The sequence below is a fragment of the Diceros bicornis genome, chromosome 20 (assembly GCF_020826845.1).
Source record: "Diceros bicornis minor isolate mBicDic1 chromosome 20, mDicBic1.mat.cur, whole genome shotgun sequence".
In the NCBI taxonomy this organism is placed as follows: Eukaryota; Metazoa; Chordata; class Mammalia; order Perissodactyla; family Rhinocerotidae; genus Diceros; species Diceros bicornis.
The window spans coordinates 51,280,799-51,299,160 of NC_080759.1; positions in this window are offsets into that span (position 1 = coordinate 51,280,799).

The following is an 18,362-nucleotide window of genomic DNA, read 5'->3' on the forward strand; positions in this document are numbered from 1 at the left end:
CTTTTAGATAGCCAGGTTTAGGCCTCAGATTTTTCAATGCCGTATCTTTTTTCCAACATCAACATCCTAACATTGCAAGTCATAGTAAATTAATGATTTTATTCTGCGTGAGAGTAAAAGAAACAAAGTTAGTAAGACACAGACATTACATTAAGCGGTCATAGAACTCTCATAAGAAATTAAAAATGTTAATGATGAATTAAAGATCAATATTTAGAAGAAAGGTATAAAATTAACATTTAAATATTTTCATATACAATTATTGGCACAGAATCCACTCTCTCCATGGAGAAATACTATGATGCGTTAATCTTGTCCAATTTACTTTGATTATCCAAATTCATATGATCAACTGTGTTTTATTTTGTTTTTGTTTTTTTTTTTTGTGAGGAAGATTGGCCCCTGAGCTAACATCCATTGCCAATCTTCCTCTTTTTGCTGAGAAAGATTAGCTGAGAGCTAACATCCGTGCCCATCTTCCTCTGTTTTGTATAGAGGATGCATCACCACAACGTAGCTTGATGAGTGGTGCTTATGTCCGCACCCAGGATCCGAACCTGTGAACCCTAGGCCACTGAAGCAAAGCACGCAAACTTAACCACTACACCACTGGGTCAGCCTCTCAACTTTGTTTTTATATGGAAGAAAATGCAGCATATAATATTTGTGGAAAGTCATTTCTTCAATATTGATAACTTTTTAATGGAGGACAGAAACAATTAAAAGAATTTCATTCAAGCAGGAATTATTAGCAATTAAAATTACATACATTTAGGAGCCTGGTTCATGTTTTCGGGTCTCGGGCATGGACGTACACCACTCGTCAGCCATGCTGTGGTGGCAACCCGCATATAAAGTGGAGGAAGATTGGCATAGATGTTAGCTCAGGGCTAATCTTCCTCAACAACAACAACAAAATTAGACACATTTATTGAATTTCATTAAAGCCAAGTAAAATATAATTATATATTATCAATAAATAAGATGGAAAGTTTAAGAACCCTACAAATATAAATTATTGTTAAATAAATGAATGTCAAAGTGGAACCTTCAGTATGGTAATGTCTTAAAATTTGATATATATATTGGAAGGAGACATGGATAACTGTGTTGTTTGTTTCATATAATATTCTATCAGTAACATTTCCTCATTTTATTTTGACAAAATTTTGAAGTGGTTATCATTGGAATTCATAAAATCTTGTAAAACATGAGGTTTGGGTGGCTTAGTTTATACTTAATCACTTAACAAAGCAATTGGAGAACTTATCATTATTCAAATAACTCAAGGAAAATTCTACAATAAGAATTAACATTTTATTTGTTTCATATAGAATCAATATTTTATTAGTTTTCTATAATATACTATTCTACAATCAGTAGATTCATAGTCCTATTTGTCTCACATAATATTCTACCAGTGAATATTTTCCTCTTTTACTTTTGATTTAAAAAACAATTATACGGGTTATCACATACAACACGTATAACACAAGTTTTGGCTTACTGGTTTATATTTGCCCTACTAAAGCAAATGAAGAATTAATGATCATTCATATAACTCAAGGAAAACCATATACTTAGTAGATAATCAGTAAGGGTAATAATCTTTTACAAGTCTATTATCCATGTTTACAGGATACATTGATCATTCCTATTTTTCTGAAACTGGCCAATTGACTTTTTTAAAAAGAATTCTTATTAATTCAACATTAGTTTGTTATTTTATGTAAGTAATGTAAACACTTTAGAGCACATGTTTGTTCTGGATTGTGTGTGTGTGTGTGGGGGGGGTATTTTGCTAATATTTTAAGCATCTTACTGTATTCTTTCTCACAATTTCCTGCCTCTGAGGGGTTCTTCACTCCGCCTCATATTCCAATCCTCACATCTCTCTACTTAAACATATTGGTTTGTTTGGGCAGAAGCCTCTATCTCCAGATCTCACCCATCTTGCTCCTCTGCCTAGCGACTCTTCATAGTTGTGCTTTGTGACATTTTCCCCTGATGCTGCTGCCATATTATCTCTGGAGTCACCAGCCTTCAAATATATACAAGCTCCCAAGTTATCTAAACCTGTCTCTTTTCCTTGTAATTGATACCATCTTTGTCTTTTCTCGTGGAATTTCACCTTTGTTTTCTATCCTTATCCGTGGCAGAGGCAAGGCGGTCAGTTCTTGCTTCGTCATTGTCAAAAGAAGTGAAGGAATCTTGCAAAGATAGGCTATGCAAACAGAAGCTCATTTTACTTGTCATCACAGAAATCAGATTTTGCTTATTTTTGTAGCGTGTGTGTGTGCCCATGGTGATGTTAGTAACATCTTACATGAGAGAGTCACACGACAGTTCTATGAATATACACATATATGTGTGTATGTGTGCTTCTAGAATGATCAGGGGAAGAATATATTCTATAAATATAGAACTACAATAATCATATTACAAAAGAATTTTAGCATAAATAAGCTTAAATTACTTTAGGAAAATATCAAAGCACTTGTTTGCCAACATATATTCTCCAGAAATTAAGTTGTTGCATGAAGGACATCCCTAATAAACTGAGTTTGTAAAAACTGAGTTAAACAAATCATATGTAAGATATTCAGATATCATTGCTGTTGAATTTCTTAAAACCTTTAGTATACTGGTTAGTGTGATTGACTCTCTAAAGCAAGATACAAAACTGGGTGCTTACAAAGTTTAATGCTCGTGGAATCCTGTTCTTTGTAAAATATCCCACAGAATTCGTGTGCCTGAATATACACATTTTCGAGCTGTAGTTCAATTAATCAGTTTCAAGAGATACCTATTTAAATTCAGGCAGTCATTATAAATGCTGAATTTCATTTCTAAAAATGTGACCATTGTTTATTGAAAAACTTCAGTACATGAGTGGCAGCATTCATATCTTTAATTTTAGTCTTTTCTGTCCACTACTCTTGAAAAGAAAAATAAAGGAATATAAAGAAAAGATAGGTTGTAATTATTGATTTGGAAGAACTCATTTTTTATTATAATGAATTAACCTAAAAATTATATACATACCAGCCATGGCTGAAATACTAGACAGAAATGATATATCAGGGTCTGAATTTACTGCTAAAATAGAGTATAAAATTCACCATAATCCTACAATCTAACTTTGATCTGAAGCGTATTGACCTCTGCTGTCGTTATGTAAAAGGTTTTATTGTAAATCTTAGGAAAAGTCATTTTACTTTAAACATATATTCATGTAAAATTCACCTCATTGTCAATGTCATCCTTATTCAATTTAAACACTTTCCCAGTTAAATGGCTTATTTCATACATCAACAGTGACAAAGACAAATAAGAGAAAATAAGTCTTGAGAGAGAGGTATTTCATGTGAATATAAATGAACACATATAAAGCAAAGCAAACTGCATGACTTTCACAGGTGAAATGGACTTAAAGTAAATACTAAGCATTAAAACTATTCTCCAAATAGTTTTGGAGAAAATAAAAGGAATTATATTTAATTATATTATTTATAAATATAAATTTTATAAATTTATATTTTTTAAATTTAAATTTATATATTTTATAAATTTGTAAATATAAATAATTATATTATTTAATTATGGTAATTATATTTACAATAATTTGTTTTATTTTCTAAAATGATATTATATTACTCCTAAGGGATTTTTTATGGATATTAAAATCAAATTAATTTTATCAAATTCCATGTTTGCTCTCTTTTACAATTTTAAATAAACAATATTTGGGGCCGGCCAGGTGGTGTAGTGGTTAATTTTGTGCGCTCCGCTTCAGCAGCCCGGGGTTTGCAGGTTCAGATCCCGGGCGCGCACCAATGCACCGCTTGTCAAGCCATGCTGTGGCAGTGTCCCATATAAAGTAGAGGAAGATGGGCACGGATGTTAGCCCAGGGCCAATCTTCCTCAGAAAAAAGAGCAGGATTAGCATCAGGTGTTAGCTCAGGTCTAATTTTCCTCACACACAAAAAATGATATTTATTTTGCACATATACAATGCTATGTAAAACATCTTTTATTGTTTTGCCTTTATTAATACTGTCTTTTAAATAATATTGAAAATGGCATTCATTCTGAGATATATTTCCATTAAATGGTGAGGATATGAGTATATCTATCTATACTCGTACCTTGAATTTATTTTGACTACTATTATGCATTTTTCTGTTGATGAATCAGTTTTCAATATGGAAACTCTGCCAATGCTAATTGGTTCTCATAGAGATCTAACCCATGGCCTTGGTCTTATTAGAATAATGCTTTCCAATTCAAATAATTTATATTTTTTAATTGTTTAATTATGATTCATTTATTCACCCACATTTGCTAAATGCCTACTATACACCAGTCAATGAAGAGAAAGAAGACTTCCTCTCAAATGTAGGTGGCTTTTGATTGGATGTGAAAGTCTTTAGCTATAAATAAATAAGCATAAAATGAAATATAAATGATTGCTCTATAGAGAATTAAAAGAAGGCACTAGACTACAGCTTGAGTGAGTGGCTGCTTTAGACTGAGAGGTCAGGTCAGCACCTTGGAGGAAGTGATTCAAATTCAAGAAGGCGCCAGCCCATGAGGACATCAGGGGGGTTGCCTTGCAGGCAGAGGGAAGAGCTAAGGCAGGATCGAGCTCATATTTTTAAAGAATAGCAAAAAGATCCATTTTCTCTTAAAACTCTGGTCCAGGGGAGGATAATAAAGGATAAGACTGGAGAGGTAGCAGGGACTAATGTAGATAGAGATTGGCAGGTTAGAGTAAAAGTTTAGAAATTATTCTCAATTTAAGTAAAGATTGGTAGGTTAGAGTAAAAATTTAGAAATTACTCTAAGTCACATCTTTATTCAGAGGTGCAGCATGCCTAAACTGCATCTACTCTATAATAATATTGTTCAAAGATAAAGTCACCCACTTTGATTTTCATCATAATATCCCACAAGGTATTTATTAGAATCACCTTTAATATCTTCTGACATTTTCTCCTCTAGTTAGAAATTACCATGATAATTTATGTATGTATAGCATTTTGTATTTCATGGATATTTTCACATATATTGCTGCATAAGGTCTTCATAACATCCCTACACAATATGTTGAGAGGTAATATATATGGATGGCATTGTTTGACAGAGGGGATTTTGGGGACAAACTGCATCCTAGTTCTGCCACTGACTAACTGTGACCTTGCACAAATTATTTAACCTCTCTGTGCATCTTATTTTTCATCTACATAAAACTGTTTTTTCTGAGTACTCATTGAGTTAATTCACTGAAAGATCTTAGGAGTGTGCCTGGCACCTTCTAATCATATTAGCTATTATTGTGATGTAGGGCAGAGGTCTTGACAGAGTTGTGGTCTGGCTTATCTCTTACTAAAGGCAAATGGCACTGTGACCTCTTCGGGCCTTGGCTTCTGCCTTCCCTGTGAAATGGGGTAAATACATCCACATGGTCTTGTGAGACTTTAGTGACATCTCTAAAATACATTTCTAACAGGTTAACTGTGGTTCCTGGTAACTGATTTTGGTTACTTCCTTTTCCATCCATATTTAGATGGCGAAGCTATATTTAGAGAGATTTAATGAATTTCCAAACTTGGTCTCACCAACGAGTAAGAGGTAAATTTTTTTTTTTTAACAATTTTATTTATTTATTTATTTTTCCCCCAAAGCCCCAGTAGATAGTTGTGTGTCATAGTTGCACATCCTTCTAGTTGCTGTATGTGGGAAGCGGCCTCAGCATGGCCGGAGAAGCGGTACGTTGGTGCACGCCCGGGATCCGAACCCCGGCTGCCAGCAGCGGAGCGCGCACACTTAACCGCTAAGCCACGGGGCGGGCCCCGAATAAGAGGTAATTAACCCAGCACTTCAAATTAGACTTTGATGTTCCCTTAGCTGAGGGAACACTGGCAATGTTTCAGGAGCAGATTAGCACAGAACACATGAAATGGAGCATAGCTTTGAGAAAATGGCCCATCTGAATAAATTAGGCTACAATAGACTTTATTCACTATTAACATTTGTTGTTATTTTAGGATTTTTTTTCTATTTCTTAGACTATTCACAGTGTGTAAGAGGAAAACACATTGAAAAAATATCTACTGATGGTTGTTGTCTACTGTTATCAGAAGGCACAAGGATATATAGGTATCAACAAGGCTCTAGGATGTTCTAACAAGACTGCCTCAAACCATCAACATGTCCTCAGTGTATGAATACAAATCGTTTTCTTTTCTTTTTTTTACATTTAGCTTTACCAGGATTTTTGAATGACATTAAATTTTGCTTTCAAGTTAAGCACAGAGTTGGTTTTTAATAAATGTAATCAAGTTTTTTCTGATTGAATTATGTTATTTATTTATGGCAATAGCACTGGAAGAAAATGAAGAAACAATGGGCCTGGTAATCGTGGGATATTAATCTGGGGATATCACAAAGAACATGCTACTGGACATATCTGAACATACACTCCCTGGCTCCCCCGTAACAGAGTGTCAGGAAGGCATTATTATGTTGTAATTTATTTCCTTATGTTCTCATTGTGTTGACCTTTGTCTGTTTGCCCTCAGATCCAGTCTTCCGTCTTAACCAACTATTTTCTTACCAACTTGCCAATGACAGGCATTGGAAAAAATGTGTGGGGTCAGAGGATGCGAGAATCACCCATGTCTTTTTCTGTTTCGGGGGTATTTCTAGAAGTAGCTGGATCTCATTTGTGGTTCTTATTCCCACTCGAAGCCCTGGATCCAAGGGTTGGACAACTCCATCTCCTCCCTATAGCTGATGGCAGCTTCCTGTTGCTGCTTATTACTAGATTGTCTCACCGTCTGCTCCTTTCAACTTTTTAACTCCATTATAACTATTTCACTCTATTGCGCTCTGTATTTTCTGACTGACAACCCTAGAGTTAATATTGTGTAACATTTTTGTATTTGGTGCGATACAGACTTAAAACCATATTGGTTTGGAATATTTATATTTAGGACAAAAACTATACTGTTGCAATTATTCAACAAAAATTCCACAACTTAAACTCACAGCACAAAATTATCAAGTTAAAATAAGCATAAAAGTGCCTAAGATTTTAAGGATAGCAGAAAATTAGTTTCTTTACTTTGTTCTGCAAGAATCTAAGTCCACTTGAGTTTGCATTGTTTTTAAAATTGACATTGTTGTTTTAACTAGCTTCTTTGAGGCGCTTCATCTCGTATGCTCTAGCAGACAAAGGATGTTGAATTCAGTGTCCTGAGGAGAGTAAAAATACATCTACTGAGTACGAAGGAGCAAGATTACCTTCTAGAAAATCAATGCAATCTGAATCTCTTTCCTATGGGGAAAACAACTCCATTTATCTATGAATTACCGGCCGGGCCTGCTATTCATCTCAGGGCTTTACAATAGATGGCCATAAAGAAGACCCTAATCTAAGCCTTCTGAAGAAACTAAACTGGAGTCTCTTATTCTGATCAATAATGTAGGAAGTTATGCAAAAATCTTTAAATTACAGTACGAATGTTTTGATGCCTTAAGTAATAACCTTTCAATTTTTCAAAAAGTCATCTGACAAATATTCTTTTCTTAGAAAAAATTAATAGCTTGTATTTATTATATGTTGGTTATACAGTGGACATTGTTATAAACATGGCAATACATTTTTGTATTTAAGCATCTCAACATCCCTGAAAGGTAAATACAACTATTACCCAAGTTACAGATGAGAAACTGGAGCTCACAGTTAAGTGGCTTGCCCCAGTTCCCCTAGCTGTCAAGTGGAAGGCTAACCCCAGAGACCATGCTGTTAACTTCTCCAGTGTGTTCCCTCTCAGTGTTCTGGTAAGGTTGTTTAGAGGCACAGCTGAGGCTGGGCAAATTCAGCTCATTCTAAAGGCCAGGAAAGAAAGTGTACAAGACTAATTTGGGGGTAGCCTCCAACCTCTAGTGCCTCTATTACCGTGAGTAAACTATCTTAACATGCATAATTGGTTTCATTGTTATTGGTTTGTCTGTTTATTTCTACATACAGATGAGTTTCAGATTCAGTTGGAGAAATGTTTCCCATGTATTTTCCCATGCACCTCCCTTGGCTTACAGGATTAAAATGCCTGGGTGTAAAGCCAAGGAATCTGTATTTTTTTAAATACTCGTAGTATGTTGTCAAGATTTAGAACCACTGCGGTGCACTTTGAGGCCCTTTAGGGCAGAAATTGTGTCTAGTACTGGCTCTGGTATAGAAAGTTCTCAATAAATATTGAATACAGGAAGTGAGCAAGTCATCAGGATATATTCAAAGATTTTGATATCATACTAGTCCAGGCAAGAGGGGTAATTCTAGAACTATTGTCTTTAGGAACCCATCTCATCTATAGCAAAGGGAATCCATTCAATAGTCTCATATGGGGATATTGGTAACATCTGGGATAATTTGTTAGCACTTCCAAGGACATAGAGGAGAAACTATCAGAGCAGGAGTAAATTTCATGACCTAAGAGTGAATTAGAATTAGCAATGGGGTTGACATCAGTGGATAGGGAAATGGGTAAATGCTACTGCAGGAAGTGGGAGAATAGACAGAAAAGATGACCAATGGCCAAGGCAGGGAGGGATTACATGTCTGGGGAACTCGAGAACCAAGGTCCCCAGAGGCTGGCTATGCACCTATTTCAAACCTGCGAACCATAAGTTCTGCTTCTGAGTTCATCTAAGATCTGTGGATGTGGGAACGACCTCTTCCAGTAACACTCCATTAAGTTCTACAGGTGTGTGAGAACAGATAATCAGCAATAGCTCCTAGTAAGCTAATATAAGAGACAACATAGGAGAATTAGGAATCTGCGTCCTTAGACAAAGGGTAGACTTGGCCTTAATAACCTTTATTAAGCAATACTCTGAATTTATCAGCAATCTTCCAAATAGAAATACAAAGATGTCTGTACTTTCTTCTATTTGATTCTATCCCGAATTATAGGTAATAAAATTGTTTAAAGAGGTGGCAGCTGCAGGTCATAGAAGCAAAGAAAGTTACATTTCTCCAATATGCATTTTGTGAGCTTCAAATAATACAGGTTCACTGGAGTTTCAATTCTTCTCTGAAGGTTCAATAGACTTATTTATATATTACACACATTAGTAGCTAAAAGTGTTGAGCTTTCTATTTCATGGCACCATAAAATTGGATGCTTTAATAGAGAGAATATGTGAATGTGTAAGAAAAATAACAGTTTCAAATCTGACGAATGGTGCCTTTCCATTCTCTAAATGTGCATTCTGTAGATTAATCTGAAATTCTTGAATTTTCAAAATTATGATGTAGAATTGGAATGTTGGAAATAACAGCACAGTTAACAATGATCCTACTACAGTTTATTTTATAGAAGCAACATTTGGATATTTTTTAAAACTTTCTCTCATGACAGTGGTTACCTTAAATCTAACTGAAGTAAGATAAGTCCCTTCTAACTGGAGAGAATGCTTTATTTTATTTTATTTTATTTTGTTTTTGTTCTTGGAAATGAGTATTCATTCATCAGTTCTTGAGTCTGCAAAAATTCATTTAGGATATCATCTGAAGATTCAATCTGAGCGTTCACTGATATGATTAATTTAACCTTCATTATTGGAGTCCAGAGGGCTGCTCTTTGTCTCTTTGTATTTATCTCCTGATTCTTCTAGTAATAGTACATGTTTTCTCATGTCAACTTTTTCTCTTTCCCATTATATACAGAATATGAAAAGTTCCGAATTCTCAACTGTGTTCAATAAGATTTAAAAATAGATTACAAAGACGGTGTTTCCAATTTGTTTAATACCTTCTTGAAAGATGATGTAATACTTGGGTAACACAATAAGGAAAGTGAAAGATAATATATTTTAGTATTTCATCATCCCTATGCGCTATTCCATCCTTCTAAAGTTTACTTATTCTTTGTCCTTTGGTAGCATAGTTATAAATAATTATAAGTAATGATGAATTATAATGAAAGAATGTTTGTTTCAAAATATAGCAAAACAATGTCACTTATACCCCATAATGTATCTAAGGTATATAAAAATAAATCTAATGGACTTATATTGTATTTTCAAGGTAAAATGACTTTTATTTTTTTTTAAGAATAAGTGATTTTTCTCATTTTTCTTTTAATTATTTCTAACAAAGAATGAAAGTCTTGAAATAGCAATACTCACAAATAGTTGGAACAAAAAAAAGTCTCTACAAATAAACTGTTACCAATAGACCCTGATGGTGTACAGGGGATTAATGAGGTCATCAGGGATCTCTTCCTTCAGCATTACCTTCATGTTTCCATAGCTTTTTGATGCCACTTTTGATTAGAGTTGGGAGATATTTTTTCTTGTAAATCACGATTAAAGCACCATCAGTTTTCCCTTCGGTGTATTAAAGACCCATTACTGACTGTTGCATAGTTGTAACCCGGTAGTTAGATGCAAATTCTGAATTCCACAATATAGACCCAAAAGGCCATTTTCTTCCTGTCCTGCAGATAAAAGTCAAGGAGAAAAGTAGTGTTGGTAGGTTTTTCATATAAGAAGCATCCTAAAGAACATGATCATACTAAGGGAAAATAGTAAAATAGACCCTCTCATTCTCCCTTCCCTCATCCAATGATCTGTAAGAAATATTGCCCTTAGTGACAAGGAAAAAGAAAAATCTTAAAAGCAAATAACCACAAACAGTTTTGCAGATTTGCATTATAAATTCATACAGCTTGGTTTATGTGAAACATCTAAAAGGCCAAATTTAATTTAACGTGTGCCAAGTAAAGTTCTAAATGCAAAAGCGAACATTCTCTGCAGAAATTCAATTTCAAACCTGGCCTCAAAGAATTCCTATGGAAAATTTCCATAACTATAAACTCACAATCACAAATCACAAAGCATACAAAAGAAAAAAATAGCAGTATTGAGAACCAGCAGATAAAGTAGAAAACAGAATGAGATCCATAACAATATTAGAATTACTAAATGATATATAAAGTAACCATATTAAAATACTTAAATAAATAAAAGTTGTTGAAAGTATGTTGATAGTAAGACCTATATAAAAAGAAGTAGATTTGAAAGAAAACTAAATAGAAGAAGACATAAAGAGAAATCAGTAGTAATTGGACAGTTTTAATACTAGATTAGGAACATTTGAAGACAACATTAGTGAGTTTAAAGATAAATCTAAAGAAATTGTACAGAATACAACACAGAGAAGTAAACAGATAAAAGAAAAGTTTCAAGAAAATTGAGTCCAAGTGAGAAGGAATATCACGTATCTAGTCAATGTTCCTGAAGAAATGAACAGAAAGAGAGAGGTGGAGAAGAGGCAAGTTAGAGGAGGTGACTGAGAATTTTCCAGAACTGATTGTATAAAACAGTATACACAGTTTTGGAAACCCAAAAACAGAAAGCAGGGTAAGTAAAGATAATACTTCACCTATGTATATCACACTGAAAATCCAGATCATCAATGAGAGAGTTAAGCTTTTAAAAGCTTCTGGAGTCAAAAGATAGATTATCTTCAAAGGCATAAGAATTATTCTGATAGCTGACTTCTTAACCGCAAAAACAGAAGTCAGTAGATAGTGGAAAAAAATGTCATAATGTGCTCAGAGGAGGGAAAAAAAACAGAACTCAGAGCTGTATATCAACTGACAATATCTCTCACAAATGAAAACAATATAAAGATATTTTCAGACAAACAAAAATTTTGAGTGTTTACCACCACAGACCCTCTCTAAGGCAAATACTAAGGGATTTGCTTAAGGCACAAATAAAAGTGATCCTACATGGAGTGTTTGAAATGAAAAAATAAAAAGAGAAGCAAATAAAGTGGCAAATATGTTGGTGAATCTAAATGGACAAATTTAAAAACAAACAGGGCGCATACTGATCAATTACACACCAAAAGAATGCTGATGAACCTATATTAATATGAGAAAAAGTGACTTTGAGGCAAAAAGCATCATTGGAGACAAATCAGTGCACAATAATTTCACCTCCTCAAAAACATATAGCAAGTTAATGTACCTAAGAATATGGCCTACCCATATATAACAAAATTGTCCGAAGAACAAGTAGAAATAGACAATCCACCATCATAATGGGGGATTTTTGCCTTACTCTTGATATCACACCTCTTAATCTCAAGTTCATGTGTCTGATGCACAGCAAGCCAAACACAGACATCAGTCCTTGGAGATAGAGAAAGGTTTATTCAAATTTGCCAAGACAAGAAGGCAGGAGCATGGGTTCTCTCAAATCCCTCTTAACAAGAGAAGAAGGCAGAAGGTTTTATAGAGCTAAGGGGTGTGGCAGGAGGAGTTTCAGAGAAACAAAGGGGTAGTCCTTGTTTCTTTCACTCCCAATAAACCCCTGGGCAATCTGATTTCGGGGCATCAGCAGCAGCTGGGGGCTGGTTATCTGGTGATCCTTGAAAGCATTCTCTTTCTTCTGTAAAACAAACTCATAAATCCTTGTGACCCTTGAGTTACCCCTTAGGTTAAATAGGAAAACAGCAAATTGACAAGATTAACTCCTTTTCATAACAAGGTCAAAGGTTATTGACTATTTACAGTAACCCTCAGGTACCTGGCTTCACTCTCTTAATAATTGGTAGAACAAAGAAGACCAAATATATCAGTAGAATCATAGAAGATTTGAACAAATGGGTAAACAAGCTAGATCTACTACACAAACACACAACATGTGGCATATCTGAGAATTAACTACATCCTAGGACATAAAGGCAAGTCTCAAATATTTTCAAAGGAATGATATGTTCTGTGATTACAATGCATCTAAGTTAATAGACAAAAAGGAAAAGAAAACTAGGAAAAGAAAATGGTTTAAAATTTAGAAAAAAATAAGCCAATGATCAATAACTCTTGGGTCAAATAATAAATTATAATAGTGATTAGAAAATTTTTAGACATCAATGACAAAATTCCTCTTGTCAAAACTGTGGGATGCAGCTAAAGTGGTGCTTAGATGGGAATTTATAGCCTTAAATGATTAAACTAGAGAAGAAGAAAGGCTGAAATTTGTTGAGCAAAGCACCTAACTTTAGGTGTTATGAAGGTATAGTAATAGAATACATCTAAATAAATTAGAAGTAAATGAATAATAAACATTTAGGTAGGAGTAGGGCCTGACCATATGTTAACTCATTTAATCTTTTAAACATTGTTCTAAGGTAGGTCTCTATTATCCACAGATGTAAACCTGAGCCAGCTAGCTCTAGAAACTGTCCTCTTTAGCCACTATTCTCTACTCTGTCTTTGACAATGGAGATCTGAGCAAAAGTTTAATGAAATAGAAAGCAAGATGAAAATTGAACCACGTTTAACACTGACTATTAGAAGCAGATTAGGGTTATAATATGCTCCACAGGGTTCAATACACAAGCTTAGCCAAATGTTTTTTGGTTGACAAAGTGGTCTAAACCATGAAGGACTATACAGTGTAGAGTTTCAGATATCAGGATCCAGGGAAAGACATAACAGGTCAATATTCCCATTTATAAAAATGGGATAATGATAACAGAACTTGCTTTATTTTGTTCCTTTGGGGATTAAATGGAACAAACTATATAGAATTCCTAATAAATATCTGGCATGTTAATATATTGCTTGGTGATAAGATGAGATTTCAACTGGCAATATTGTGCTTGCCAGCTTGCCACAAGGGAATTACTGGGTGAACAATAGCTAATGGTGGTTTGACATTCCAATTCTAATTATTTTCCTTTGTTTCTCTTCAATTATTCCACTCTAATTTTAAGTATTTCTTTGATTCCAGTTGTAATCAGTTATTAGATTTTTATCTAATAAATGAATTCATTTTCTAAGAGGTTGGGCTGATAAATTATTAACCTCTTGGACCAGTATTTTAATTTTCTTGATTTTCCTCATAATAATAATCATACCTGAGTTTACATTCCATTAAAGCAAATTCTGTGATCTAATGAGCTCTACAAAACTACTGCCACTTCTCATAATATTTTGAATTGCGTAAATTAACAAGGCATTAATAAATATTTTATACTTTTTGCATCATTGTTTTCAAGGGCTTATACACCTCCGATGTGTTTTCAAAATCAACAAGTATCATTTGTTCTTTTTCTCATGACAGGAAAATATTTCACAAGAGCTTCTAAGCAAATTGTAATATGTTATTGAGTTGGGACAATATTTTTGTAGGTTTTAATAGAAAATACTAAGAGGAACTACTCATTTCTCAGGTAAAAAGTAATTTTATACAGGAAGTCAAATTGGGACACTTCATTCTTTACGTGAACAATATTCTTATTTTGTGGGTAGCCATGAAAGATGCTATAACTCACCACTCTGTTCCTGCCTCTTGGCTTTTCATGACTCTTTCTTGCTCTTAACCTCCTTCACTAGTGCTTAGTTCTCAGTATTGACGTAAAAGTGTGGTCTAATAGATCCCTTCAAATGACCTTACAAGCACACTCTGATCCTCAACTTGATGAGTTACAACATTCACTTAGGAGTTTGCTCAACACATGCCAATTCTCTATTCTTTCCCTGATCTGATGACTCCAATTGGAAATCCTTCCCAGAATTTGCCGCTATACATAAACTGGTCCACTGTTGTCATGGCAACTCCCTCTTGTTAAGGTTCCCTAAAGATTTGAATAATAGCAACTTAGCATTTTCATGTTATTATTCAAGAGATTATTTTGGGGTCATAATCCTTAAGGTGACACATTATGTTGTGACTCATAATTATTTTCTGATTTTTTTATCAAGATATAGTTTATATACAGTAAAATTCATCCTTTGTAGTGAACCATTCTGTGAGTTTTTTTTTAAGTGTATCAGTTGTATAACCACTACTACAATCAAAATATAGAACAAATCCAATTACCAAAAAATTTCCCTAGCCTCTTATTTGTAAAATTCTCCTCCCACCTCCTATAACCACTGATCTGTTTTCTGTCCTGATAATTCTGTCTTTGCAAGAATGTCAAATAAATGGGAACACATTAGGTAGCCTTTCAGATCTATCTTCTTTCTATAAGCATAATGCATTTGAGCTTCATCCACGTTGTTGGTTTATCGGTAGCTCATTTCTTGTGATTTCTGAGTACTATTTCACCATACGAATTACTAGTTTGTCAATTTCCAAGTTGAAGTCCCATTCAAGTTCTTTCAAGTGTGTGACAGTTACAAATAAAGCCACTATAAACATTCTCATATACATTATTTTGTATAAACAGACTGTCAGTCTACTTGGGAAATGGTAAGTGTATGCTTAAGTTTTTTTGCCTTTTTAGTAAAATTTTTATTTTAGATCAGTTTTAGACTAACAGAAAAATTTCAAAGAGAGTACAGAGCGTTCTCACATACCTCAAACTCAGTTTCCCTTCATGTTAACATCTTCCGTTAGTATGGTACAGTTGTTACAATTAATGAATGAATACAGATATCTTATTATAAACTAAAGTACACAATTTATTCAGATTTCTTAGTTTTTACTTAGTGTCCTTGTTATGTTACAAGATCTCATTTAGGATAGCACATTACATTTAGTTTACATGACTTCTGAAGCTCCTCTTAGCTGTGACAGTTTCTCAGACTTTCCTTGTTTTTAATGATACTGACATATTTGAGCAGTAATGGACTGGTATTATGTAGACTATCTCTCAATTGGGATAGGTCTGATATTTTTCTCCTGATTAGACAAAGATTATATACTTTCTGGGAGGAAGAGCACAGCAGTGAGGTGCCATTTTCATTACATTATGTAAAGGATACATACTGTTAACATAATTTATCACAAATGTGTTAGATGAAATGTATTTTCTAATACATTTATTTAATTATATTTTTTAGAAAACCATGACATTCCATAATCTTTGAGGATAATAAAACAATTTAAATCCACTTTTGTTCATATGAAATTATAACATGAGGTCTTAAATTGCAGCTCACGAAAGTGTTAATCGCTATGTGCTAACTGATAATGAAATTTCATCTTCTGTTTTCCTATTTATGGATGCTATTTCATTGTGAAACGGAGTTCAGATCATTCGATTCTTTGTTCTTTCAAGTGGTAGATACACAAACTACCATTAGTAACTTAACTTTTCTGAGACTCAGTTTTTAATCTGCAAAATTTAGTTAATTTAGTTAGAAAACGCAATCACTTTAGTATGTAATAGTTATGAGGCTCTAGTGAAAAAATGCTATGTGAAGTATGTAGCACTGTAAAAATTATATAATTATTTTCACCAAAACTTTTTGAAACTCACGGACTTAATTATATGTAATATATGACACTCATAGGGAAACTATAGTGGCTGTGTATAATATTTGATAGGTTAAAATCCCTGTGAAATATGTTTTGGCTTATACATCTCTGAGTTACTTTTCTAGGAGTATCACTAATTTGATAGAGAAATTAGACGCACCAGGTATTTACCATTCTCTTCAAGAGTGAATGGAAAAACACAAGGTCACAAAGGATACTGAGAAGCTGCAGCCGAGACATTGGAGGGGCCCTGAGAAAGTTTGTTATCATAGAAGCCAGGAGACGGGTGTATCAGTTGGAGGTAGTCAGTCAACAGTGTCAAACCAGGAGGAGAGAGGTCAGGTTAGAAATATGGGAAGGGCACCATGGTGCTAAGTTAGAGAAGTCCCTCTGAAGCTTGGGCTGGATGTCCTAAGGCAGTGGAGAGAGAGGAGTGAATGGAAGATGACAAACTGAAGACCACATTTTCAAGTGTAGGCACGTATACTCTAAAGATAGCACTCATGCATATTTATTATTTTTATTATTGGAATTCAACAACCACATTTTCTCTCTCAAGGCTTCAGTAAGTTCATCCAAAACTAACTCTTCTGGTAAAATATTGCCAGCTCTCCAAAAGCTAGGTATTGTCACACAATTACATTTGCCTGAAGTAAGTGAAACTGTCCAGGAGAACGGGACTCGCCAGTTGACAGGGCCAAAGTGTATGAGTTCGTAGAGTCAGTCGTTTAAATACTCACCCTTACATTTCTTGCTGCCCATTTCCCTGAAAAACCACTTGATTTGACAATCTTCTCTTCCAAATGGATTTCCAGCACCCTGGCCAGTATTCTGAACAGTGTAAACAACATTGAAGATGCAGGTGAACACTGTTGGCTTTCTTATGCAAGGCTGTGGATTTATCCTTAGCCCAATCAGGAAATGCATGTAGAGGTAAAACTGTCTGCAGGATGGAGAGGGTCTTATTTGATTCAAGGAATCCAAAGCTGGAACTAGAATGCAAAATGTGAAATTACTGAAACAAGATGAATTTATATGACAATAAAATGTGATACATCTAATCTTTTTTTTTTTTTTTTTTTTGGGTGAGGGAGATTGGCCCTGAGCTAACATCTATTGCCAATCTTCCCCTTTTTGCTGAGGAAGATTAGCCCCGAGCTAACATCGCACCCATCTTCCTCTATTTTGTATGTGGGACACCACCACAGCATGACTTCATGAGTGGTACGTAGGTCCATGCCTGAGATTAGAACCTATGAACCCTGCGCTGCCGAAGCAGAGCATGCAAACTTAACCCCTATGCCACTGGGCTGGCGCCGAGATATATCTATTCTTAACATTCGGGGATAAGCCAGCATTCCCAATTCTCCATATTGGCAGAGTTCACACGTTTATTGCCATGTCCATTTTAATGCATATTTCTGTTATTTTCAAACGGACTAAAAGAAAATTGTCTACTCCATAAAATGCTAGTAAAGTGCTTGATAGTTTAGTTTAAGAAGGAAAAAATTATACTGTTACTGAAGGCACCTGGTTAGCTGGTAGGTGTTTATAGGAAAACAAAGTAAAAGGTTCTTGGGATAAAATTGTCAAAAGACAACCTCCAAAAGAAATACTATTTCTAGCTTTATTGATATCACTTTGGAAAAGTTTTAAGAACAAGATATGAGGAGATAAATATTGACTGGTAGTTTGGTGTGATACTAATGAGGTCAGGTACTAGGTAGAGTCTGGTGAAAGTACAAAATTTTGTTTTGGTTCTCATTTCCCCTTTAAAGAAACAATGATCATACATAGGAAAATGTTCTTCGAAAATATTCATAATTTTCATTATCTTACACAATAACATAAGTCAGACAACAAAGATGATATTTTGTGCGACATATGCGGGCATGCGGGCATAAAGACTGGCTTTAGTATTTAAAGGATTGTTGGTTAGACAAGAGATAGAGAATCCAGTTCACTTGCTCACCTGTTTACTGTAAACCTCCCTAATTCTGAACCTGCAGAGAGACTTGTAAATCATTATTGTGTCTATTGTAAGAAAGACTGCTGGTTTTCCCAGT